The sequence below is a fragment of the Rhinoderma darwinii genome, chromosome 1, assembly GCF_050947455.1.
Source record: "Rhinoderma darwinii isolate aRhiDar2 chromosome 1, aRhiDar2.hap1, whole genome shotgun sequence".
Lineage (NCBI taxonomy): Eukaryota > Metazoa > Chordata > Amphibia > Anura > Rhinodermatidae > Rhinoderma > Rhinoderma darwinii.
This window is the reverse complement of record NC_134687.1, coordinates 227,276,749-227,302,839: the sequence shown is the minus strand read 5'-3', so window position 1 is coordinate 227,302,839 and position 26,091 is coordinate 227,276,749. Positions and strand designations below refer to the sequence as shown.

The window sequence follows — 26,091 nt, the reverse complement described above, 5'->3', positions numbered from 1 at the left end:
GTTACATTCCATAAAAACTCCTCGATTTGTAACAAGTTCTATGGACTCTAATACACAAGGACACATCAAGGACTTCCCCCTTTCTTTTTTTTTTCTTTTTAATCAAACTTTAAAATGTTAAAATTCAACAAATTGCTCGGTTGGAGGAACTCTTCAATGCTGGATTCACACGAACTTTTGACAGCTGTTGCGCGAATCACGCAGTTCGCACGGAAGTGCTTCCGTGCGTCATGCATGGTTTTCACGCACCCATTGACTTCAATGGGTGCGTGATTCGCGCAAAACGCCGAAAGAACGGACATGTCGTGACTTTTTTTCAGCGGACCCACGCTGAGTAAAAATCACTGACATGTCTGCACGGCCCCATAGACTAATATAGGTCCGTGCAACGCGCGTGCAAATCACGCGCGTTGCAAGGACGTTTTTCCCGTTCGTCTGAATAAAGCCTAACTGGGAGCGAGGTACACATGCCAAATTTTTGAAATTATAGAAACCGTGGCAGTATTTCAATGATACAAGACATGCCACTGTTAGTAGCACCTTATCCGTATGATGTAGCTGTTCTGTTAGGTTGAGACACATGGATATACAGGCGGATTCTTAAGTGGTGGGCCACCTCATTTGCTGCTTAGCTAGTATCTTTGTTGTAGGATCTCATTGGTTAGACTTGGTCGTTCACCTACATGACACTTTATTTCTGACATGTAGCCTGTTGACATCACGTGTGCAATACAGTATGATTTGTAGATGTTACGTTATACTCAGACACTGTTCTATTTGATGTTATAAATCTCACCGCTTCCCCTCCCCCTCTTTGTATTATTTTATTATTTCTGTACTGCTTATAATTGAAGGCCTGCATGCCTACAATACATTTATGCTTGTTTGAATGCTTCTAAATTCAATAAAAACAAATTTGAAAAAAACAAACTTTAAAGAGGCTCTGTCACCACATTATAAGTGCCCTATCTCCTACATAAGGAGATGGGCGCTGTAATGTAGGTGACAGCAGTGCTTTCTAATTTTAAAAAAAATATCTATTTTTATCCCTTTATTAGCGATTTTAGATTTGTGCTAATGAGTTGCTTAAGGCGTGTTTTTACTTTAGACCAAGTGGGCGTTGTACAGGGGAGTGTATGACGCTGACCAATCAGCATCATGCACTCCTCTCCATTCATTTAGGCAGCGCATAGGGATCCTGCTAGATCCTTATGTGCTGTCTTATACGAACACATTAACGATACTGAAGTGTTTAGACAGTGAATAGACATTCCACGGGATGTCTATTCACAATCCCTGCACTTTGTTACTCTGTCTGTGGTAGTTACAGCAGAGGAAGCGTGATCTCGCGAGATCTCGCTGTAAATGACAGGTTACAACGAGATCACGCTTCCTCTGTTGTAACTACCATAGAAACAGGAACGAAGTGCAGAGATTGTGAATAGACATCCCGTGGAATGTCTATTCACTGTCTAAACACTTCAGTATTGTTAATGTGTTAGTATAAGACAGGCGCGGTTCAGGTGCGGAAACCATTGGCACTGGATCCGTCACCATTGAAATCAATGGTGATGGAAACGGAAACCTATGCTTTCCGTTTTTGCCTGTCAGGGCTCCCTTCCGACGGAAAGCTTCGACTGAACGGAGCCTTAGCGCAGATGTGAATGAAGCCTTATATAAAACTGTTAATGCTAGAAAAGATACTGATTAATACAAACAATCTAGAAAAAACCTCACACCAGATGTAAAGAATGGCATTTGTAATGAAAGCAAAATACCAGAATTGTACTCCAGCTCCCCCCCCCCTTGTTGCTACTAAATAGTTCCTCTCCTGGGTAGAGCTACAAATTACATCACAGGATTAATAGATGTGACCCATAGAGGGCACCAATGCCGAGGCCCCATGTACACGACCGTGCCCATGATCACGATCCGTGATTACGGGCACGGCCTGTCTCAGACAGTCATTCGCATTTGCGGACCGTGCTCCCATTATAAAGTATGGGAGCACGGTCTGTAAAATAAAAATAGGACATGTCCTATTTTTTACGGTTTATACAGCACAGACAACATCCTCGTAAATATACAGGAAGGTGTCTGTCGGCCATAGAAATGAATGGGTCTGTAATACAAAGTGCATGGGTCCTCAATTTACAACACATAGACAAAACACATCATGTCTATTAACAGCTAAGGATAATGCTAGGAGATTGGCAAAAAAACGACAGATATTATTTAACAATAAAGGAAGTAACATCAGCAAGGGAGTAATGCATGGCTAAGTACAAGCACAGGATGTAAAGGTTACAGGTCAACATGAATGACTACCGGTAGGAAGCCCATAAACAGACCGGATAGTACTTTATTTAGAAAACATTCCCTCATATAAGTACTTAAAATGTCATTATACCTGAACTATAGAATTCTCCTTTTATTGTGATATTGTTGTAATTTACCTGCATCTTTTATCATGCATTTATGAGACCGCATGATCATGTACCAATTACCCCGGCATTATTCATGAAATGCATTATGGATTGTCACAGTCCAGCACTGAGTAGTAAAGCTCTTATTCAAACTTTGAAGGGGACGTAGCGCAAATTCAGTGTTTCAGCCCATTCATTCTGAGTATTGGTAGTCGGAGCCCCACCGATCAGAAATTCATGCCATATACAGACGGAACCCATGAACGGAGTCTCAACGCAGATGTGAACGAAGCCTTAGAAACACAATAGGGCCAATTTTACTGGGAGTGTGGAAGGAAGCCGGAGAACCCGAAGGAAACCTATACAAACACAGGGTAAACATACAAACCATGTTGTCCTTGGTGAGATTTGATGCCACCATGCTGCCCACATTTGTAATCAATTGGAACACTAAAGACAAAGTTTTCCAACTGTGCCTCAAGATTGGATTTTACATGCTTATCTGATAAGCCGAGCCTGCAAGTTTAATTTGGCCTTGTTCACACAGTGAGAATTTGCATGTATTTTTTAAGCTGAAACCAAGAACGGAACCTAAACAGAAAAAAATATATAAAAGCAGGGCCTTAAAGGTCTGCTCTCCCCGATCCAATTCTGGTTTTGGGTAAAAAAATGCATGCAAAACTTACAGCAAATCTGCACTGTGTGAGCAAGGCCTTAGGCCGGGTTCCCAGGTAGTGTAAACGCTGCGGAATTTCCGCAACAGAATTATGTGCGGAAATTCCACAGCACTTACGGTAGCAGCAAAGCGAACGAGATTTAAAAATCTCATACCCACGCTGCAGAAAAAAAAACGCACTGTAAACATGTCAATTTATGCTGTGTTTTCGTTGCTTTTCTTTTGCGGGTTTTCCCCATTGCATTCAATGGGGATGCAAAACCCGAAACAGAAAGCCAAGTATTGTGACTTTTGCGGTGGAAAGCGATTCCATCGCAACACAGGAAAAAAAAAAATAATATTTACCCAGAACTCCCTGCTTCTTCCTGCAGTCCAGCCTCCTGGGATGCGGTGTCTTCTTATGTGACCGCTGCAGCCAATTACAGGCTGCAGCAGTCACATGGCCTGCAACGTCATCTTAGGAGGCTGGACTATGCGCAGAAGAGAGGGAAGGGATAAGTATAAATGTTTTTGGGGGTTTTTCAGCGCTTTTTGCAGCGGAAATCCCATCCGCTATTTCTGTCCGTTAGGAATGTGCTGTGGGTTCCAGGTCGGACATGCTGCGTGGTTTTAGTGCTGTGGGAACCCGGTCGTAGGCCCCATGCACACGACCGTAAAAACGGGCCCACAGACTTCTATTGGCCACGGGTACCTTCCCGTTTGCGTACGGGAAGGTGCCCGGGCCGTTGAAAAATATAGAACATGTCCTATTTCAGGCCGTAATTACGGTATGGGCAGGCCCATAGAAGTCTATGGGGCTCCCGTAATTACGGGTGGCTACGTGTGTGCACCTATAAGTACGGGAGCGTTGCTAGGCGACATCAGGGGATTTCAATTTTTGAATAAAGAGAAGCGGAGAGAATGGCGTCTGAGCGATCATGAGACATTTCCAGCCCCCGATTTTTTTTACGGGTCCGTAAATACTGGTGGAATACGGATGACAACAGACACGTATTTACAGGCACGGGTCCGTAAGTACAAGTTAAAACCATGTGACAACGGACCCGTATTTACGGCCGGTATTTATAGGAGGGAAAAAATACGGTCGTGTGCATGGGGCCTAAGGAGGAAAATAGCTGTCTAAGGGTATGTTCACACGCACTAATTACGGATGTAATTCGGGCGTTTTTGCCCCGAATTACATCTGAAAAAAGCGCCTCGATAGCGTTGACAAATATCTGCCCATTGAAAGCAATGGGCTGACGTTTGTCTGTTCACACGAGGCGTATATTTACGCGCCGCTGTCAAATGAGGCGCGTAAATAGACGCCCGCGTCAAAGAAGTGACCTGTCACTTCTTTGGGCGTAATTGGAGCCGTTATTCATTGACTCCAATGAAAAGCAGTGCCAATTACGTCCGTAATGGACGCGGCGTTCAAGCGCCTGCACATGCCGTTACAGCTGAAATTACAGGGATGTTTTCAGGCGGAAACATCCCCGTAATTTCAGCCGTTACGGACGCTGTCGTGTGAACATACCCTAATGTTTAAAACAGAATCTTGTTCTTGGCTTTGTTGATCCTGGAGTAAGGACTTTGGTATCACTACTGAGCATAAAATAAAAGTCTGTTGTCTAAATTTAAGAGACGCATGTGCTGTTTTTGACACTACAAAAAACTTTTCTTGAGTATACTAAACGATAATTTGAGCTACTAAAAAATACTGAAGGAAAGAGAGAAAGAAAGAAAAAAAGAGAGCTTAAAATGATTAGGCTATGTACAGGGGAGAACAAGGAAAAGCCAGCAGCGACGGTTTCGTTGCACCAAAGATACCACCGGTGGCTGATAGAACCCATTGACTTCAATGGGTTCCGTCGGCTTTCTGTTGGGGTGTCCGTGGTTTTGCCGAAAAACAATAGTGCAGCATGCTGGTTTGTTTCTGGTAATCTCGGCCTGATCTGTGACGGAGGCCCCTAATAGAGCCTCCAACACAGATGTGAACGAGGCCTTAGAAGGCATCTGATACCATAATGATTTTGTGTTATTTTAAAATATAACAAATTTGTTTTGCACTACGTTGGAGTAAATTTCTTCCCTATAACTTAGGCTATGTCCACCCCTGCATTGTGCTGTTCCATTTTTCTGCTCCGTCAGAGGAGCAGGACAAGGGTATAACGGAACCAACGTTTCCGTTGCATACTGTGCTATTGTCTCCCCGGTAAACCCTAACAGATTTTACGACGCAGATGTGAACAGAGCCTAAGGCTATGTTCACACAGAGTTTCTTGACGCGGAAACCGCGCCGCAAACTCGTCAAAAACGGCCCGAAAATGCCTCCCATTGATTCCAATGGGAGGCGGAGGCGTCTTTTTCCCGCGAGCTGTAAAACCGGCTCGCAGCAGAAAGAAGGGACATGCCCTATCTTCGGGCGTTTACGCCGCTGACCTCCCATTGACATCAATGCGAGGCAGAGAAAGCGTATTTCACTGTGTTTTATGCCCGCGGCACTCAATGCCCACGGGCGAAAAATGCTGCGAAAATCGGCGTGCAGGGAGAGGAAAATCTGCCTCAAACTTCAAAACGGAATTTTGAGGCAGAAATTCCGCCTGCAAAAAAAAAACTGTGTCGGAGTCAAACGAGCGTGTGCGTTTTGCGCGCGCAAAAGGTCCTTAAAAGCTCCGTGTGTCAGCAGCATATGATGCGTGGCTGCGTGATTTTCGCGCAGCCGCTATCATTATGACACTCTGTTTTTATGTTTGTAAACAGAAAAGCACGTGGTGCTTTTCTGTTTTCATTCATAGTTTTGACTACTGTAGAGCGCATGACTTCAATGGGTGCGTGATGCGCGAAACACAGCCAAATATAGGACATTGTGAGTTTTACGCAGCGGACATACGCTGTGTGAAAATCACTGACAGTCTGAACGGCCCCATTGACTAACATAGGTCCATGCGACGCGGAGTATGACGCTGATTGGTCAGCGTCATACACTTCTCTTTACAATGCCCAGTTGGTAAAATGGTAAAAACACCTCAGAATCTGTGCCGCCCGAGGATCTATACGAAGTTTTCACCCATATTTTTAACAAGCTCATGGACAGACGTCGTGACTCGGCCATTGAAATGGACAGGGTGCATCGCTTAGCAGGCCCACGGAACAGGGACAGCAACCGCCCGCGAGATGTCATCTGCAGTGCACCACTTCTATAAGCAAAAAGAGGACATTGCCCGGCGAGCCTGGGAGTGGGGGGCCGTCCCCTTCCAGGGCGAGGAGGTGTCCATCTTGCCGGATGTTTCTCGGCTGACCCTACACATGCGCAGGGTAATACGCCCTTTGCTGGAGGCTACCAAGGAAGCGGGCGCTTCCTACAGATGGGGTCATCCCTTCCACGTCATTCTCCGCCGACAGGGGCAATCCTTTGCCGTCCGCTCACCGGATGATTTGGAAGAAGCCTTCCGCTTCTTAGACATCTCTCCTGTACGCCTTCCAGACTGGACGGAGCCGCCACCGTCGCTCTTCCCCAGGGGGGGACTGTATTCGGACACTCCGCTCCCTCCTCTGCCACATCCTAGAGACGGTCCTCGGGAGCAACGAGCATCTGGACGGCGGTCAACCAGAAGAAACTGATCCACCTGCGGCCAGAAGACTAATGGACCATTGTATCTATAAGGTAGTCTGTGGGGGTCTGTTTTGTTTGATACGAGTGTCTAACTCCGCTTCTTTTTCTCCTCAGGTTTCTTCTCAGGTTCTGGTGGGAGGGATTGTTGGTAGGCCGAATGGGAATTTAGGTGGGTCAGGGGGTCTGGTCAGTGTGGTCCAGGGATGTCTGGGGGACCCTTTTCCCCCCCTCACACTGCGCCGCGGTGTGAGGTCGGGAACCTTCATGCACCCGTTGCAGTTGGCCGCATGAGTTCGGGGCTCCGGGCAGCTCTCTTTTTGGAACTTACTACCTCAGGCTCTTCTGATGGCGAGTCTCAGGGAGATCACTTCTTCACGCTGCTGTCCTTCTACGTTCCCCACTAGGTTCCGCGCTGTAGTGTCGTGCTTAGGGGGTATTTTCTCCCGGGTCCGGCATTACACACGAAGTATTGATTAGGGGTTCTGCACCCCGCTGTTAGTGGGACGCTAGTGTCCCTCCTCTCGGCCCTCATTCTTCTATACGGGGGTCTCCATTTCTTTTCCCGCCTTTCCCTCCCCTTTCTGTTTCCCTTCTGTGGCTCCATATGTCTAACATTACGGTTGTTTCCCTGAATGCACAGGGCCTGAACGTTCCAGAGAAGAGATCCTCCATCCTCCGTCTCCTATGGAAAAAGAAAGCGCATGTGGCGTTCCTCCAGGAAACTCACTTCCGGGCGGACAGCGTTCCGCGGTTGACGGACTCTCGCTATACGGAGGGGTATCACAGTACCTCACCGGACTCCAAGACCAAGGGGGTCTCTATCCTGATCTCTCGCTCTCTACTGTGGGAGCACGTGGAGACTCGTACAGATGGAGCGGGACGGTATATCTTCGTGAAGGGTAGGTTGGCTAACAGACTGTTCACACTGGTCACATGCTATATCCCTAACACTGGTCAGGTCGCCTTCTTTGAAGGGGTCTTGACGGAGTTGGATGGTTTTTCAGAAGGCACTCTCATACTAGGGGGGGACCTGAACCTTACATTGAACCAGACTATAGACTCCTCACGTGGACATTCGTCGCTACCCAAATCGGCACATCGCCAGGTGCGGCGGCTGCTTCATGACCACCAACTGGTAGACGCGTGGAGGCTTATGCACCTGACGACTAAAGACTACACCTTCTTTTCGGCCCCCCACAACACATACACCAGACTAGACTACTTCTTTCTGCGCCACTCACATATTTCCATCCTCTCCTCAGTCGCTATAGACAACATAACCTTCTCGGATCACGCCCTCATTACACTCTCTCTCTGTCTTCCTGCAGCCCACCCTCGCTCCTGGCAGTGGCAATTAAATGACTCGCTTCTGCAGGACCCGACGGTAATCTCAGAAATACACAGGGACTTACGGGAGTACTTTGCTACGCATGTAACTCCAGATGTAAGTCCGCTTAGTGTCTGGGAGGCACATAAGTGCGGGATCCGAGGTTCATTTATTCGGATCAGATCTAAACTCAAAAGGGAACGGACGGCTCACTTGAGCGACCTGTTATCCCGTATACACCTCCTCGAGCAGACCCACAAGGCTTCTCTGGACCAGTTGGTCGGGGCGGAGCTGGGGCAGTTGCGTGTTCAGGTCCGGTCTCTTTGTCTTGCTAAGGCTAGGGTCTCCCTAGTAAAGTGTAGGCGACACTTCTATGAATTCAGTAACAAACCAGGCAGGACTCTGGCACGGGCACTGCGGAAAACCAGGTCACGAACCTATGTCCCCCAGGTGCAGACACACAGAGCCGGGAGTGTACACTGCCCCCAGGACATCTCGGAAGCCTTCCGGGCATACTACCACTCACTCTACAATCTCCCGCGGACCTCCCCTTCCGCAGAGGGGGGGAACTAGGCGGGAGCAGATGGAGGCATACCTCTGCTCTTCGGGGATTAAAAGTATCCCACAGGAAGCTCTAGCGGCCTTGGAAGAGCCGATTTCTCCAGAGGAGTGGTCCTGGGCCCTGAAGGATTCCCCGGTGGGGAAGGCGCCGAGCCCGGATGGTCTTCCCATTCAGTACTACAAGGCATGCTCAGACCTTCTCGGGCCTCACTTCCTGCAGGCCTATAACTCCCTCACAGACGGGTGTTCTCTCCCTCAGGATGCCTTGCGGGCATACATTACGGTCTTACCCAAGGAAGGGAAGGGCCCCACCAGCTGCCAAAATTACCGTCCCATCTCCCTGCTTAATGTAGATCTCAAGTTGTTTGCAAAGATATTGGCCCATAGATTTGCCCTCCTTCTCCACCGTGTGATCCACTATGATCAGGTGGGCTTCATGCCCCAGAGGGAAGCTAGGGATAATACTACTAGGGCAATTAACCCGATTTATCACGCGACTGCCTCGTCTCTACCCATGCTGCTGCTGTCCACGGACGCAGAGAAAGCATTTGACAGTGGACTGGGACTTCATGTCGGCTACTTTGCGGCACGTCGGACTGGGTTCCCACATGATGCAATGGATCTGGAGCCTCTACTCATCTCCATCTGCCAGGGTTAAGGTGAATGGTAACTTATCATCTCCGCTCTCTATCTCCAATGGCACGCGGCAGGGTTGTCCCCTGTCTCCCTTGATCTTTATTTTGTGCCTGGAACCCTTCCTCTGTCGGGTTCGTTCCAATCCAGATATAGCGGGTGTATTAGTGGGGGGAAGATCGCATAAAGTGGCGGCGTATGCGGATGACCTTCTCTTCTTCCTCACTGCACCCAGCATCTCCCTGCCCAACCTCATGGCGGAAATGAGTAGATACTCGAAGCTGTCAAATTTTAAAATGATCAGAAATCTAAGGCTCTAAACATATCATTGCCACAGTCACTAGTTGAGGACTTATCGGGGTCCTTCTCCTTCAAGTGGGCTAGAGACTCGCTTCAATACTTGGGGGTCCAGCTCTCCAGAGATCGCTCTCGCCTTTACGCAGTTAACTATCCTCCTCTCCTGCAACGGGTAAAGAGCGATTTGGATTCCTGGACGAAGGGCACCTTCACATGGTTCGGCAGATGTGCAATCTTCAAAATGAATATTCTCCCACGGATATTGTACTTCTTCCAAGCCCTACCGATCCACATTCCCCGCACTTTTTTCCGAACTCTGTTGTCCTTGCTCCACCGCTTTATTTGGATGGGGAAACCGGCCCGTATAGCCCGCTCCACACTTTTTCACTCTAAGAGTGAAGGGGGCGTGGGGCTCCCTGACTTTATTTCCTACCACCAGGCCTCGCACTTGACGCGCATCCTGGACTGGTTCCGCCACACGGAGTTCAAACAATGGGTATCGATGGAACAGTCTTCTATGGCTGTCCCCCTACAGGCTCTGCCTTGGCTGGGCAGGGATACCCCTCTGACAGCAAAGACACATCCGACGATAGGGCCCTCACTGACCGTGGCGTTAAAGGTCTTTCCCCTGAAAGAGATCTCCCCATCTCCGTCCCCCATCTTAGGTAACCCGGCGTTTCATCCAGGGCGGGAGGGGGGTCCATTTCGAAGCTGGTTGCAGGCAGGTAGGGGCCCCGCCTCCCATTACCTGCACGGGGAGTCATGGATGACTGGCCCGCAACTGACGTCTTTGACAGACCCTCTCCCCCTCACTCCCTGGCAGGTTACTCAGAGGTGACACTTCCTGAGGTCTTTACCTAACTCTGCGGAATATGCGCGGGTCAAAACTCCGTTTGAACTCCTTTGCGCAGGCACGGGCTCGATGCAGCACACTCTATCCAGACTATATTCCTTACTGATCTCCCCATCTACCCTCTCCACACCCACATATTTGCTACGGTGGGAAAGGGATTTGGGAATCTCACTCTCGGCTGAACAACAAGATAGGGTTTACACGATGACACATAAATCGTCCATGGCCAGCAGGTATCAAGAAGCGGGGGTTTAAAATTTTAACGCGATGGTATAGGGTGCCTTCCAGATTACATTCCATGATTCTGGCGGTCTCCCCGCTCTGCTGGAGATGTGGTGACAAGGTGGGAACGATTCTCCATGTCTTTTGGGATTGCCCGAGGCTGACTGACTTTTGGTCACGGACTTCCCGCTCCCATGCACACCGGCCTTCTTCTTGCTCCATCTGTGCGAGGTTCCACTATCCTCATATCGTCGCTCTGTGGTCCGCCACCTGGTGAACGCTGCCAGGGCCTGCATACCAGCGCTGTGGAGACAATCTGCTGCGCCGTCGCTCAGCATGTGGTTTAATAAGATACAGGAGATTATGAGGATGGAGGATCTCACGGCATCCATGAGAGGTACTCACGCCAAGTTCATGAAGACCTGGTATCACTGGGTCAGGTTTCAATCATCAGTGGAGTTCAGGAACATCGTAGCCTCGTGATTTGTACTCTTTGCAGGGCATATAACACCAGAATTCGTCCCTTACCCTCCCTTGTCTTTCCTTTTTTCTCCTCTCCTTGTTCTTTCCCCCTCTTAAGTTATGCTTCACTGTGGGCCTAGTGCATGTCTGCAGGTTCGGGATGCAAGGGCCTAGCCCCAATTAATGTTAATATTTCTCTGATTGCACAAACATCATACAAGATTACCTCATTTTCCGGCCTGCGTGACTAAGTGCTATATGCTTGCAGATTCTTTTTGCATCATCGTGTTATGTTTGAAAAATTTATAAATAAAAGAATTTATAAAAAAAAAACACAACAAAAACACAGTGTGAATCCAGCCAAAGGGTGGATTTACACGAGGCAAATTTTGTTGTAAAATGTGCATGCTGCAGAAACAACCCCATTTAGATGAATTGAGCCGATTTTCAGTTGCAGAAATTTCTGCAACAAAATCTGCTGCGTGTGAATCCAACCATACAGGTACGTTTGTGTTTTGTTTTTTTATAATCTCGGATAATCCCTTCTACACTAATTCTGTGTTGTTTCTTCTGTGGCAGCACTTCTTTGTTAATAACACCTAAACAATAGTACCATTGTAAAAAGGGTCATGCTACTCTGCAAGCAAGTCTGTTCTAGACACCAAACCACGGGCTTGCTTACCTGAGATTAGTATATATCATGGGGTAGACAATACATAAATGTAACTAATACATACACATACAATTACACATTTCAAAATTAATTCCCAAGCAAAATATAAAACATGCACACATTTACAAATACTGTATACTAGGGATGGGTGATTTTGCCCAAAAAATAACATCTAGATTTTTTTCAACCCGAATGGGCAATTTTTGATTTGAATCTCGATTTTCTTATTGCTGTAAGTAAACTGATAAAAATACCAAGAAAATTTAATAATTATTTTCTTAATATAAATAACTTAACATATATTACTATAATAACTGTACGTAACTTCACAACTTTTAACCTCTGCAAATACTTTTTTATCAGAAATACAATTTGAATTTGGGTGCAATTAATGAATCGCAATTGGAATAGATTCACAGTAATTTGGATTATGTTTCACATAATATGGCACATAGATTTTCTCACTATATGGTAATTAATAGATTACACTACACGCCTAAAAAAAACTAGTTAGGAATCATGCACACGATCGTATTTTCATCTATCCCAAAATACTCTCTGTAAATACAGATCCGTAGGCATCCGTTTTTCATTCCTGTATACGGAAGGGTGTCCTTAAATACGGGCCATATTGCATCTGTATTCCATCCGTATATTCGGATCCGTAAAAAAAGAGGGGAGGATGCAAATTATGTCATTAGCATGTTGCCTAGCAACGCTTCCGTAAATACGGACAGTATACGGATGCACATCCGTAGCTGTCCGTATTTTTTACGGAACCTCCCATAGACTTCTCTGGGAGAGTCCTTGCCATAATTACTGACAAGAAAAGGATAGGTTCAATAATTTTTTCAGCACGGAAACCAATCAGTAAAAATACTGAAAGGTGTCCGTGGCCAATAGAAAAGAATGGGTCCGTAATTACTGATGAAAAATACGGTCGTGTGCATGGAGCCTTAATAGGGAATATAGATCCATTGATAGCTGTCCAAAGTGTAGCTCTTTGGGTGCAGATTTGATTCACTTAGGCCCCATGCACACGACAGAAAAAAACTCTGTTTTTGCGGACCACAATTGCGGTCCGCAAAAACTGAGCCATTCACTTTCATTGAACACTGACACCTTTCCGTAGCACTACGGAAGGGTGTCAGTGCCGTGGAAATGTTCCGGGAATTATGGAACATGTCCGTTCTTTCGCATTTTGCGGGACTTTGTATGGGAGCACGGCCCGGAAATGCGGCTGTCAGTCAGCGGCTGGCCGTGCCCGCAATCGCGGGCCGTGATTGCGGGCACGGTCGTGTGCATGGGGCCTTACTTTGGAGATGCCCGAAGTTACACCGATATTGGTATCAGGTATTGAAATATGTTAAGGGGATCACACCTTTTGAGACAGATTATGATGAAAGTTTGATTTGCTGGGTGACTACTGGAATTTTTACTATATATAATAAAATACAGGTAATACAAACTCTTCAATTACTGTTCTTGGCATGCTTCGAAATACTGGATATCTGGTAACCCTCCACTTTTTCTTATATGGAAGAATCAGATCTACAAGACAATACTTTATGAAAAGGTTTACTATGCGGAGGAGGCTAGAAGTAGTTTTTAGTTATTTTACATCTAAAATTGCAACCATGTATTGAAATCTTGGAACAAACTGACAGAAACTATGTACTAGAGATTAAGTAAACTTGCTGTATTTCTTTAATTTTGTTTATATTTATTTTTTTCCTTTCTGGTTAAGGGGGTTAGCTTTAAAAATAAGTGAAATTTGGGTAAATTATATAGGTAGCAATAATAATATACTATTCTAAAAAGGTTTTGTTATGAATCAAACATTGCTCTGTTTTGGATGAAATAATAAACTGTTTAAAAAAATAAAAAATTGGAAAAATATATTGATTGATTAATATGTATTAATTGAGTATAACAGCTATTAACCTGTTCCACGGATTCACACGACCGTTCACATAGATTCATACAGGCCCGTGTGAATAAAGTCTAAGGCTGGGTTCACACAACCTATTTTCAGGCGTAAATGAGGCGTATTATGCCTCGATTTACGCCTGAAAATACGGCTCCAATACGTCGGCAAACATCTGCCCATTCATTTGAATGGGTTTGCCGACGTACTGTGCTGACGACCTGTCATTTTCCGCGTCACTGTCAAATGACGACGCGTAAAATGACTGCCTCGTCAAAGAAGTGCAGGACACTTCTTTGGACGTAATTTGAGCCGTTTTTCATTGAATCCAATGAAGAACAGCTCCAAATTACGGCCGTCAAAGACGCCTCGCAAAATGCGAGTACGAGCAATTACGTCTGAAATGACGGAGCTGTTTTCTCCTGAAAACAGCTCCGTAATTTCAGCCGTAATGGTCGTTATCGTGTGCACATACCCTAAGGGCTAATTCACACAGTCCGAAAGACGGCTGAAAATAGGCCATGTGAACATACCCTTAGGCCTAATTCACACGACCGTGTTCGGTCCGTGATATACGGTCTGCGTGTCGGCCGCATTTCCCGGACAGAATACAGTACAGGGAGCCAGACTCCTAGCATCATAGTAATGTATGATGCTAGGTAGGGCTGGGAAATTAATCTAAAAATAATCGAAATTCAGCACAATTAATCGTCGTCAACGTGCGTATTTCGGATCAATTAGTTTCTCCCAGTTGAAACTGTATCTGTATCTTCAGGAGGCAGCTACAGTTGAACTCAAAAAGGTAGAGCAAGAGGCCGTAAGGTCCCTGCTCTACCATTCACTATGTATCGCTGGACAGACCAGAGGAGCAGAGGTATCTCCTCCACTCGTCATTGGAACGGGGTTAGGGGAGTATGTACACTACCGTTCAAAAGTTTAAGGTCACTTCGAAATTTCCTTATTTTTGAAAGAAAAGCAGAGTTTTTTTCAATGAAGATAACATTAAATTAATCAGAAATACACTCTATACATTGTTAATGTGCTAAATGACTATTCTAGCTGCAAACGTCTGGTTTTTAATGCAATATCTACATAGGTGTATAGAGGCCCATTTCCAGCAACCATCACTCCACTGTTCTAATGGTACATTGTGTTTTCTAACTGTGTTAGAAGGCGAATGGATGATTATAAAACACTTGAAACCCTTGTGCAATTATGTTAGCACCGCTGTAAACAGTTTTCCGGTTTAGAGGAGCTATAAAACTGACCTTCCTTTGAGCTAGTTGAGAATCTGGAGCATTACATTTGTGGGTTCGATTAAACTCTCCAAATGGCTAGAAAAAGAGAGCTTTCATGTGAAACTCGACAGTCTATTCTTGTTCTTAGAAATGAAGGCTATTCCATGCAAGAAATTGCCAAGAAACTGAAGATTTCCTACAACGGTGTGTACTACTCCCTTCAGAGGACAGCACAAACTGGCTCTAACCAGAGTAGAAAGAGAAGTGGGAGGCCCCGCTGCACAACTGAGCAACAAGACAAGTACATTAGAGTCTCTAGTTTGAGAAATAGACGACTCACAGGTCCTCAGCTGGCAGCTTCATTAAATAGTACCCGCAAAACGCCAGTGTCAACGTCTACAGTGAAGAGGCGACTCCGGGATGCCGGCCTTCAGGGCAGACTGGCAAAGAAAAAGCCATATCTGAGACTGGCTAATAAAAGGAAAAGATTAATATGGGCAAAAGCACACAGACATTGGACAGAGGAAGATTGGAAAAAAGTGTTATGGACAGACAAATCGAAGTTTGAGGTGTTTGGATCACACAGTAGAACATTTGTGAGACGCAGAACAACTCAAAAGATGCTGGAAGAGTGCCTGACGCCATCTGTGAAGCATGGTGGAGGTAATGTGATGGTCTGGGGTTGCTTTGGTGCTGGTAAAGTGGGAGATTTGTACAAGGTAAAAGGGATTTTGAATAAGGAAGGCTATCACTCCATATTGCAACGCCATGCCATACCCTGTTGACAGCGCTTGATTGGAGCCAATTTCATCCTACAACAGGACAATGACCCAAAGCACACCTCCAAATTATGCAAGAACTATTTAGGGAAGAAGCAGGCAGCTGGTATTCTATCTGTAATGGAGTGGCCAGCGCAGTCACCAGATTTCAACCCCATAGAGCTGTTGTGGGAGCAGCTTGACCGTATGGTACGCAAGAAGTGCCCATCAAGCCAATCCAACTTGTGGGAGGGGCTTCTGGAAGCATGGGTTGAAATTTCTCCCGATTACCTCAGCAAATTAACAGCTAGAATGCCAAAGGTCTGCAATGCTGTAATTTGTGCAAATGGAGCATTCTTTGACGAAGGCAAAGATTGAAGGAGAAAATTATTATTTCAAATAAAAATCATTATTTCTAACCTTGTCAATGTCTTGACTATATTTTCTAGTCATTTTGCAACTCATTTGATAAATATAAGTGTGAGTTTTCATGGAAAACACAAAATTGTCTGGGTGACCCCAAACTTTTGAACGGTAGTGTATATTATTATTTTTGTCAGGCACTGGGGGCAGTTGTGGGGGACCTTATACTGTGTGGGGGGCAGCTATAGGGGCATTATACTGCTTGGAAGTCAGTTATGGGGGCATTATACTATATAGAGGCAGCTATATGGGCATTATACTGTGGGAGGGCAGTCATGGGGGGCATTATACTGTGTGGAGAACAGTTATGTGGGGCATTATACGGTGTGAGGACAGTTATGCGGGCATTAAAATGTGTGGTGTCAGCTAATGGGGGCATTTTACTGTGTGGGAGCAGTTATGGGGGCATTTTACTGTCTGGAGGCAGTTATAGGAGAATTATAATGTGTGGGTGCAGCTATGGGGCATTATACTGTGTGGGGAGCACTATGGGGACAATATACTGTGTGGGGACAGTGTTAGGGGGTATATACAGCAGGCTCAGGGAATGAACATTAATTCAATGGCGTAGCATGCAAATAGGGGCGTGACATGCAAAAAGGGTGTGGCCTAATGAATCATTCAATAATCGTAATGGAGGTTACATGTTCAATTAATCGTGATTTTGATTTAGGTCATAATTGCCCAGCCCTAACGTTAGGTGTCCCTGCCTCCCCACGGAACTACTGTCCAGTGCTGAAAACATGATTACAGTACGGGACAGTTTTCCCGCAGTAAGGCAGGGACTCCTAGCCTAATACATAACTATGAAGCTAGGAGCCTAGCTAGGAGCTCAGTCCGGCAAATGTGGCCGACATGCGGACCGTATATCACGGACCGAACACGGTCGTGTGAATTAGGCCTACGCGTATGTCCACATGGCTTATTTTCAGCCGTCTTTCGGACTGTGTGAATTAGCCGTTTTTCGGGGCGTATACGGTCCGAAAAACGGCTGAAAATACAGAAGCTGAATGCCTCCAAACATCTGCCCATTGATTTCAATAGGAAAAACGACATTTCGTTGCGACAGGCCGTTTGGATAAATTGGCGCGTAAAAAAAAAAGTCCCATAAAAAGAAGTGCATGTCACTTCTTGAGCCGTTTTTGGAGCCGTTTTTACATTGGGTCAATAGAAAAACAGCTCCAAAAACGGCTGTAAAAAACGCTTGATGCTTAAAAAATGGCTGAAAATCAGAGGCTGTTTTCCTTTAAAAAAAAAAACAACAGCTCTGTAGTTTTTACGGCCGTTTTTTGTTTATCGTGTATAACAGGTCAACCCAGAGGCAGATTCTTGTACTACATGGCAACATGATAAAATTGGTATGATCAGTTTCCATCTCTACCAAAGGACTTTAATGTACAAGTAAAACCACTTAAGAGAGACCACAGTAGCTATATTTAAGTAGCAGTTCACTAAACTATATGCTTCTGATTGCAGCAATCTGCCCACAAACACTCAAAGGCCCGGAGAAGTAAATATGTACAGACAGGGGACATACACAATGATGAAAACTACCGTCGTTACCTATAGCAACTACTTAATGTTTTATTGCTGTGTAGAAATCTAGAGCAAAATATGTTTTTTAAATCTCTCTCCAAATTATTCCAGGGTGGAAACTGGGGAATGCTGACACACATTTCTGGATTATTAAGGGACCACACCTAAAAATGTCCTAAGCCCACCCAAGAAATATCTCCACGTCAAATTTTCACATTATGCTGCAGTGTGGAGACATTTATCTACTATATAATCATCGAATGGAACTAGATGCTTCAGTATCATTTCAGGGTTTTGTTTTTTTAAGAATATGGAGATCGTTTAGTAGCCTTGCCAATGGTGGAAATCCAAAAGGTGTAATTGAAAATAATATCACATCTGAGTGGCCAAATCTACATATGGGTCTGTGTAATTTCTGGCATATTATGTACTGTATAATGTATGTAGGAGAGATCACTCCAATCATTACCGGTCATAGATAGGATATAAAACAGCACCATCAGTTGTCCCAAATGTACTTTTAGCCAATAGCATTACAAACGTTTACAATCACGTAACATACATTGTTTTAGAATGTCCATAAAATCAACATTTTGATAAAAAAACTTTGTTCGTCAGAAGTCGGCCAATTTACGACAAGAAAAAAAACAAAAACTGTTAAAAATTTCTGTTTTGGCCAAGGGCCAGCTTTAGTGAAGGCACCCACACATGAAAGACACATTTATCAATATATTATACTAGTTTTACAGCGTAATTGCATGGAAAAAATTATGCGGATGGACATATTTATCTCAAAACACTATTGTAAAGTAGCACGGAGCATGTTCACAAATGAAAATATATATATGAGAATATATAAATGAGTATACGATTGTTATATACAGTCTCATAGCCTAATGCTCAGTTCTCCATTCTACTGTATTACATCCTGGAGAATGAAGAGCAATATTCATATAAAATATTTATTTTCTTAAAACAATATCAAATATAATGTATTCGAGTAACACTGTTCACATTTGCGTTTGAGGCTCTGTTTGGAACCTCCGTACAATTCGGCAGAAAAATCTGTCTTGGAAAGCCGAAGCAAATAGTGTGTCTTTGCTTAGCATATTCCTGCGGAAACACTGTGGTTTCTTCGCAGAGGTTTTACCTGCGGATTTAGTGTTAAACATTGATTCAAGTAAAGCATATGTGCACCTGCAGATCTCCAGTGGTTTTTGCTGCGTAAACACTGTAAAAACCGCAACAAAACAAATCTGTTACATCATTTTTGCTCCCCATTGAAGTCTGTGAAGTCTCCGCACAGAGCCCGCACCGCAGAACACTTTCCACACAACTTTTTACCAATTTTTCTCCACAGTGTGGGCATGATAGTTTTTGGATCTTTGCTGCTACTGTAAATGCAGCGGACTTTCTGCACAGAATTCCGTTGCAGATATTCTGTAGCGTTTAAGCTATGTGGGAACACAGGGCAAGAGTATGGAACTGTAGTACACGTTATTGCTGGAAGCAATGTGAAAAAAATAATTACATGGAGTATTACAAGGGAATATATAGATGTTTAAAAATCTCGTTCGTTTATCGCACTGCAAAATGTAATGTATGAAACAAAGCACACATTTAATATCATTCTAAGTACACGGTCATTAGAAATTTTTCTCATGATGCCTCTGGTAAATATTAATGTGGCATAATACAAACGGTATTTTATAGGAACTAAGGATACAACATGCTGACAGTTGAGTAAACATCAAATATTCCGGTACCCTAAGGGGTGCATGCGTAATGACATTTTTAAGCCAAAGACAGACACAAAAGCCACCTAAGGGTATGTTCACACGTAGTCAACAAAAACGTCAGAAAATCCAGAGCTGTTTTCAAGGGAAAACAGACCCTGCTTTTCAGACGTTTTTTTACCAACTCGCATTTTTCGCGGCGTTTTTCGCGCCGTTTTCGCGGCGTTTTTTACGTCCGTTTTTGGAGCTGTTTTCATTGGAGTCTATGAGAAAACAGCTCCAAAAACGTCCAAACAAGTGTCCTGCACTTCTTTTGACGAGGCTGTATTTTTACGCGTCGTCGTTTGACAGCTGTCAAACGACGACGCGTAAATAACAGGTCGTCTGCACAGTACGTCGGCAAACCCATTCAAATGAATGGGCAGATGTTTGCCGACGTATTTGAGACGTATTTCCAGACGTAAAACGAGGCAAAATACGCCTCGTATACGTCTGAAATTTGGCCGTGTGAACATACCCTAAAGTGCATTCAGAAAGTCTTCAGACCCTTTCAATTTTTTCACATTTTGCTATGTTGAGGCTTAGTGCTAAAAGAAAATAAAAATTCACGTTTTCCCCCCCATCATTCTGCAGTCAATACCCCATAATGACAAAGTGAAAACTTTTAGAAATTTTTGCAAATTTATTAAAGATGAAAAACTCAAATTTCGCATGGACATAAGTATTCAGACCCTTTGCTATGACACTTGAAATTCAGCTCTGGGGGCTTCCCATTTCTCTAGATCATCTTTAAAATGTTTCTACACCTTGATTGGAGTCCACCTGTGGTAAATGTATTTGATTGGACATGATTTGGAAAGACACACCCCTATCTATATAAGGTCTCACAGCTGACAATGCATATCAGAGCAAAAACCAAGCCATGAGGAGGAAAGAACTTCCTGTAGAGCTCAGAGAAAGGATTGTGTGGAGGCACAGATCTGTAGAAGGGTACAAAAACATTTCTACTGCACTGAAGTCCCCAAGAGCACAGTGGCCTCCATAATTCTCACATGGAAGAAGTTAGGAACAGGACTCTTCCTAGAGCTGGCCGCCCCGCAAACAAAGTAATCGAGGGACAAGGGCCTTGGTAAGAGAGGTGACAAAGAATCCAATGGTCACTCTGTCTGAGCTCCAAAGATTGTGTGTGCAGATGGAAGAAACTTCCAGAAGGTCAACCATCACTGCAGCACTCTACCAATCTGGGCTTTATGGCAGAGTGGCCAGAAAGAAGCCTCTCCTCAGTAAAAGACACATGAAAGCCCGCCTGGAATTTGCCAAAAAGCACCTAAAGGACTCTCCAACTGTGAGAAACAAGATTCTGTGGTCTGATGAAGCCAAGATTTTACTTTTGGCCTCAATTCTAAGTGTTTTGTCTGAAGGAATCCAGGTAATGCTCATCACCACCTGCCCAGTACCATCCCTACAGTGAAGCATGGTGATGGCAGCATCATGCTGAGGGGGTGTTTTTCAGTGGCTGGGACATGGAGACTGGTCAGGCTTGAGGGAAAGATGAATAGAGCAAAGTACAGAGATATTCTTAATGAAAACCTGATCCAGAGTGTTCTGGACCTGAGACTGGGCCTAAGGTTCACCTTCCAACAAGATAATGACCCTAAGCACATAGCTAAGACAACACAGGAGTGGCTTAGGGACAACTGTTAATGTCCTTGAGTAGCCCAGCCAGAGCCCTGACTTGAAATCAATTGAACATCTCTGAAGAGACCTGAAAATGGCAGTCCACCGACGGTCCCCATCCAACCGGATAGAGCTTGAGTGGATCTGCAGAGAAGAATGGCAGAAAATCCCCAAATTCAGGTATGCAAACCTTGTGGCATCATACCCAAGAAGACTGGAGGCTGTTATCGCTGCCAAAGATGCTTCAACTAAGTACTGACTAAAGGGTCTAAATACTATGTCAATGCAATATTTTAGTTTTTCCTTTTCAATAAATTAGCAAAGATTACGAACATTCTGTTTTCACTTTATCAGTATGGGGTATTGAGTGCAGAATGATGGGGAAAATGTGAATTCTTATTTATTTTAGCACAAGTCCTCAACATAACAAAATAGGAAAAAATGGAAAGGGTCTGAAGACTTCCCAAATGCATTGGAAATGATAAGATGCGTCCTTGTCAATGAACATGGTGCGCTCTCACACTTGTATGTACCATGTATGCCTATGGGAAAAATATTCTCCAATATTTTTCCTGTAGGTGAACATTGTAAAGTTTTCCACAGCGTAAACACACAAAGCAAGAATGCCACAGTATTTTAGTAAACAAAAAAGCTCAGATGTTCAGATGCAACTTTCCACAATTAGACCATGTTCACACAGGGCGAATACACTGCGTAAATGTATACAGTGTATCCATCCTGGAACCCGCAGGGAATGCTGCCCGAAAAAAACGCACTAAATTGTAGTGCAGTTTTTCAGGCAGAATGTTCGCTGAGGAAATAGGGCAGGGAGAAAAAAAATACGTTTATACTTACCCCGGTCTCTGTTGTCATGGCGACATTCCTCTGTTGTCCGTGCAGGTCTGCCTCCGGGATGATGCTGCAGCCCATGTGATTGCTGCAGCCTGTGATTGGCTGTAGCAATCACATGGGAGGAAAGGTCATCCTAGGTGGCCGGACTGGACAGAGAATAGAAGAAAGAATCACTAGGACAACGCCCGGGTGGTAAGTATAAACCATTTTATTCATTTTAAACAAAAAAAAGCTTTTTTTTTTTTGTTTCGAGTTGCAATTTCACACAGTTTTTCTGCTGCAAAATCGCAACATCTACTATTTGCTGTGGGTTTTACCTCCCCAATGAATTCAATGGGGAAAACCTGCAACAGAAAAGCAGCGATTCTGCAGCATAAATAGACATGCTGCGGATTTAAAAAAACACACTGCAGGTCAATTTATGAACGTTTTTACTCAGAGTGTGGATGAGATTTATTCCAATCGCATCCACTCTACTGCAACTGTAATACGCTGCGGATTATCCTAAATGAAATCCGTAGCGAAAAATCCGCAGTTTTTACACTTCATGTGAACATACCCTTAGGCCTCATGCACACGACCGTAGCCGTGTGCACGGCCGTGATTTTCGGGTCGGCCGGCTGCGGACTGTCAGCGGACTGTCAGCCGCAAGCCGCCCGCACATGCACATGGCCGCGGCCATTGTTTTCAATGAGCCCGGACCGCAGCTCCGGACCGTAATAAGACATGGCAGTACTTTCTGCGGTCCGGGCTCCCGGGCCGTGCACGGACCGCAAAAACTACGGTCGTGTGCACGGCCCCATAGAAAAGAATGGGGCCTCAATTCTCCCGTGGATTTTCGGGGGAATTGCGGACGCAAAAACACGGTCGTGTGCATGAGGCCTTAGGCTTCCTTTACACACACTTTTTGTGCGCTGTTTTATTGCCCAAAAATATATTTATTTTTTTTTGTAAAATTGTACATTTGTTTCTTTGGCTTTTTTTTGTTTGCAAATCGTGTTTTACTATCTGCGTTTTTTTGTTTTTTGTTTTCTTTTTAAGGTGTTGTTTTGCCAATCATGTGATGCAAAGACAAACGTTTTTTTGAAGAAGAAGAAGCAGCAAAATAAACCTTATGGAGGTGTATGGGAAAAATCAAATAAAATCGGACACAAAATGCTGGATAAAAAAAAACGCCAAATCCCGGTTTGCTGCAGTTTGAAAACACACAAGACAAAATAATAATAATAAAAAAAGGCACCAAAAAAAATGCACTGTTTGTAGTGCTAATATCTAGCTGAAGCGTTTTTTTGCTGGAAAGAAAAAAAAAACACCAACAAAAAACCCTGTATTTTTTTCCTAAAAATGCTGCATGTGAAGCCGCCTTTACAGGTGTGAAACGTAGCTGCAGAAAATCAATTGATTTTGTTCAAATGAACATAATAATATTGAAATATATGTGAAATACAAAAAAAAAAAAAAAAGAAGAAAACTGTATACTGCTTAGTACTCCTGGTCAGACACACAACTTTCTCAGACCACTATCACGAAGACCAACCACAGAAGATCAGGTCCTCAGAGCTGTACCCTCACATATACAATACAAACAATCAATAAAATGAGTGATGCCATGGTGATCAGCAATATGTCAGAGAGGACGTAGAAGATGAACAGCACAAGAAGAAATAACAAGAAGATTTTCTTACCTCTCCTACATTACCCTACAGTCATCCCATGTTAGTGCGAGTAGTCTCCAAACTTTCTGCTTGAAAAACTTGCCTGTGCAAGGAAGCGCTTCATTCTGTTGCTATTGTCTGAAGGGCACATACACAGATGTAGTATCTACTCTGACATTTTCCCAGAATGCCCAGTAAAGGCTGGGGGCAAGGAGCAGAACGCAAAAAAAAAAAGTTGAACAACTTCCCCTCTATCCACTCCCAAAAGAGTCCCACCCTCTTATTCATTCCAGGACCCTGTGACCTCCTCCTCCATCCAAGACCTGGCTGCACTGTGCATGGAAAAGTGAAAAGCACATGACCACTACTCTTCATTGTACATTTTGGAATTGTTCAGAGGCTGATACAGGCTGGTGGTCACAATGCCTGCCGCACTGGGCGAACCTCTTCATTGCCACGACACTAAGAGGTCATGTAAAACAACTTCATTCTGTAATGATTCCTTTTTTTAACATTTTTAACTTGTACTTTTTTTTTATTGCCTTTTAGTTTTACGAATTGAAAGTGTCACATATTACGATATATCTTAATTTATTTAGCACGTAGATTTTGCGATGCACGGACGTACAGGAATACTGTACAACGAGCCAGGCAGTTGCATGAATAGGTGACTTTCAAAAAAGGGGTTAAAAATTGTTAAATATAAGCTGTGTAAGTCACATGACGCAATATGAAAAGGGAGATAAAAAGGCGTAGTGTACTCTAAAAGAAAAAAAACCACTGTGAATGAATCAAACACCGCCCTCAGGCCGCGTCCACACGTAGCGGAAATGTGGCGTATTATAGTCCGCTGCCGATTACAGTGCCAGCCATGAAGATAAAATTTGTCCGGAAATGGACCTGCAGCATGTCAAACGCTGTAGCGGATTTCACCCCTTTTTAACCCCTTAATGACCCGGCCTTTTTTAGCCTTAACGACCAAGGATTCTTTTTTTGGTTTTTCACTGTCGAATTCCAGGAGTCATAACTTTTTTTTATTTAGTTGACATAGCCGTATAAGGGCTTGTTTTTTGCGGGACGAGTTGTATCTTTCAATTGCACCATAGCAATATATTGATTAACTTTTATTAAGTTTATTTTAGGAGAGAATTCCAGCATTGTTTTTCGTGTTATAAATTTATGCCGTTCACTATGCGGCGTATCTAACATGTTACCTTTATTCTATGGGTCTACTCTATTACGGGGATACCAAATCTGTAAGGGTATGTTCACACGGCAGCGTCCATTACGGCTCAAATTGCGGGGCTGTTTTCAGGAGAAAACAGCTCCGTAATTTCAGCCATAATGGCATGTTGAGGCGCTTTTTCGCTGCGTCAATTACGGACGTAAATGGAGCTGTTTTTCCATGGAGTCAATGGAAAACGGCTCCAATTACGTCTCAAGAAGTGACAGGCAGTTCTTTGACGCGGACGTCTTTTTTACGCCCCGCCTTTTGACAGCGGGGTGTAAAAAAAATGACCGTCGGAACAGAACATCGTAAGACCCATTCAAATGAATGGGCAGATGTTTGCCGACGCTATCGAGCCGCATTTTCGGACATAAATCGAGCCAGAAAACGCCCGAATTACGTCCGTAAATAAGCCGTATGAACATACCCTAAAGGTTGTATATGTTTTCCTACATTTGCACAATAAAAACCCTTTAAAAAAAAAACAACTTACTTTTTTTTTTAATTGCGGCATTCGAAGAGCCGTAACTTTTTTATTTTTTCGTCGATGTAGCCATATGTGGGCTTTTTTTATTGGTACTATTTTGGGGTACATGTGACTGAACTATTAACTTTTATTTTTTGTGGTGAAATTTAAAAAAAACAACATTTTGCCATTACTTTTTGCAGTTTTTTTTTTTTATGTCGTTCACCCTGCGGTTTAATTAATGTGTTAACTTCATTGTTCGAGTCATTACGATCACGGCGATACCACATATGTGTAGGTGTTATTTTTAATTTACACTTTTACTAAATAAAACTACTTTTTATGAAAAACAAGTGATTTTATTTTTACCGTAATCTTTGCGATCTTCTGATCGCAGATATGATTTGGTATACTTAGTTTACTAAACCATTATTGCCTGTCAGTGTACGGGCTCGTTTACACGAGCGTGTTATACGTCCGTGCAACACGCGTGATTTTCACGCGTGTCGTACGGACCTATGTTAGTCTATGGGGCCGTGCAAACAGTCCGTGATTTTTGCGCAACGTGAGTCCGTTGCGTAAAACTCACGACATGTCCTATATTTGTGCGTTGTTTGCGCATCACGCAGCCATTGAAGTCAATGGGTGCGTGAAAATCACGCATGCCACACGGAAGCACTTCCGTGGGACGAGCGTGATTCGCGCAACAGCTGTCAAACTATGAATGTAAACAGAAAAGCACCACATGCTTTTCTGTTTACAAACATCCAAACTGAGTGTCACAATGATAGCGGCTGCACGAAAATCACGCAGCCGCGCCTCATATGGGGCTGACACACGGAGCTGTTAAGTGCCTTTTGCGCAAGCAAA

General features: G+C 44.1%; 1 protein-coding gene across 7 annotated transcripts in view; it reads right to left on the bottom strand.

Moving 5' to 3' along the window:
- Positions 1-26,091, bottom strand: part of LOC142759603 (PH and SEC7 domain-containing protein 3-like) — a 683,786-nt gene that overhangs the window by 313,035 nt on the left and 344,660 nt on the right. The window contains exon 1 of one of the 7 annotated variants that reach the window (XM_075862000.1): positions 23,558-23,702. The exons of 5 other annotated variants lie outside the window; for them this stretch is intronic. The gene's annotated coding sequence lies outside the window, so the exon portion shown is untranslated. Of the gene's footprint in view, positions 1-13,194; positions 13,215-23,557; positions 23,703-26,091 lie in introns of those variants that run through there. One more of the 7 variants, XM_075861990.1, reaches the window with a different exon arrangement.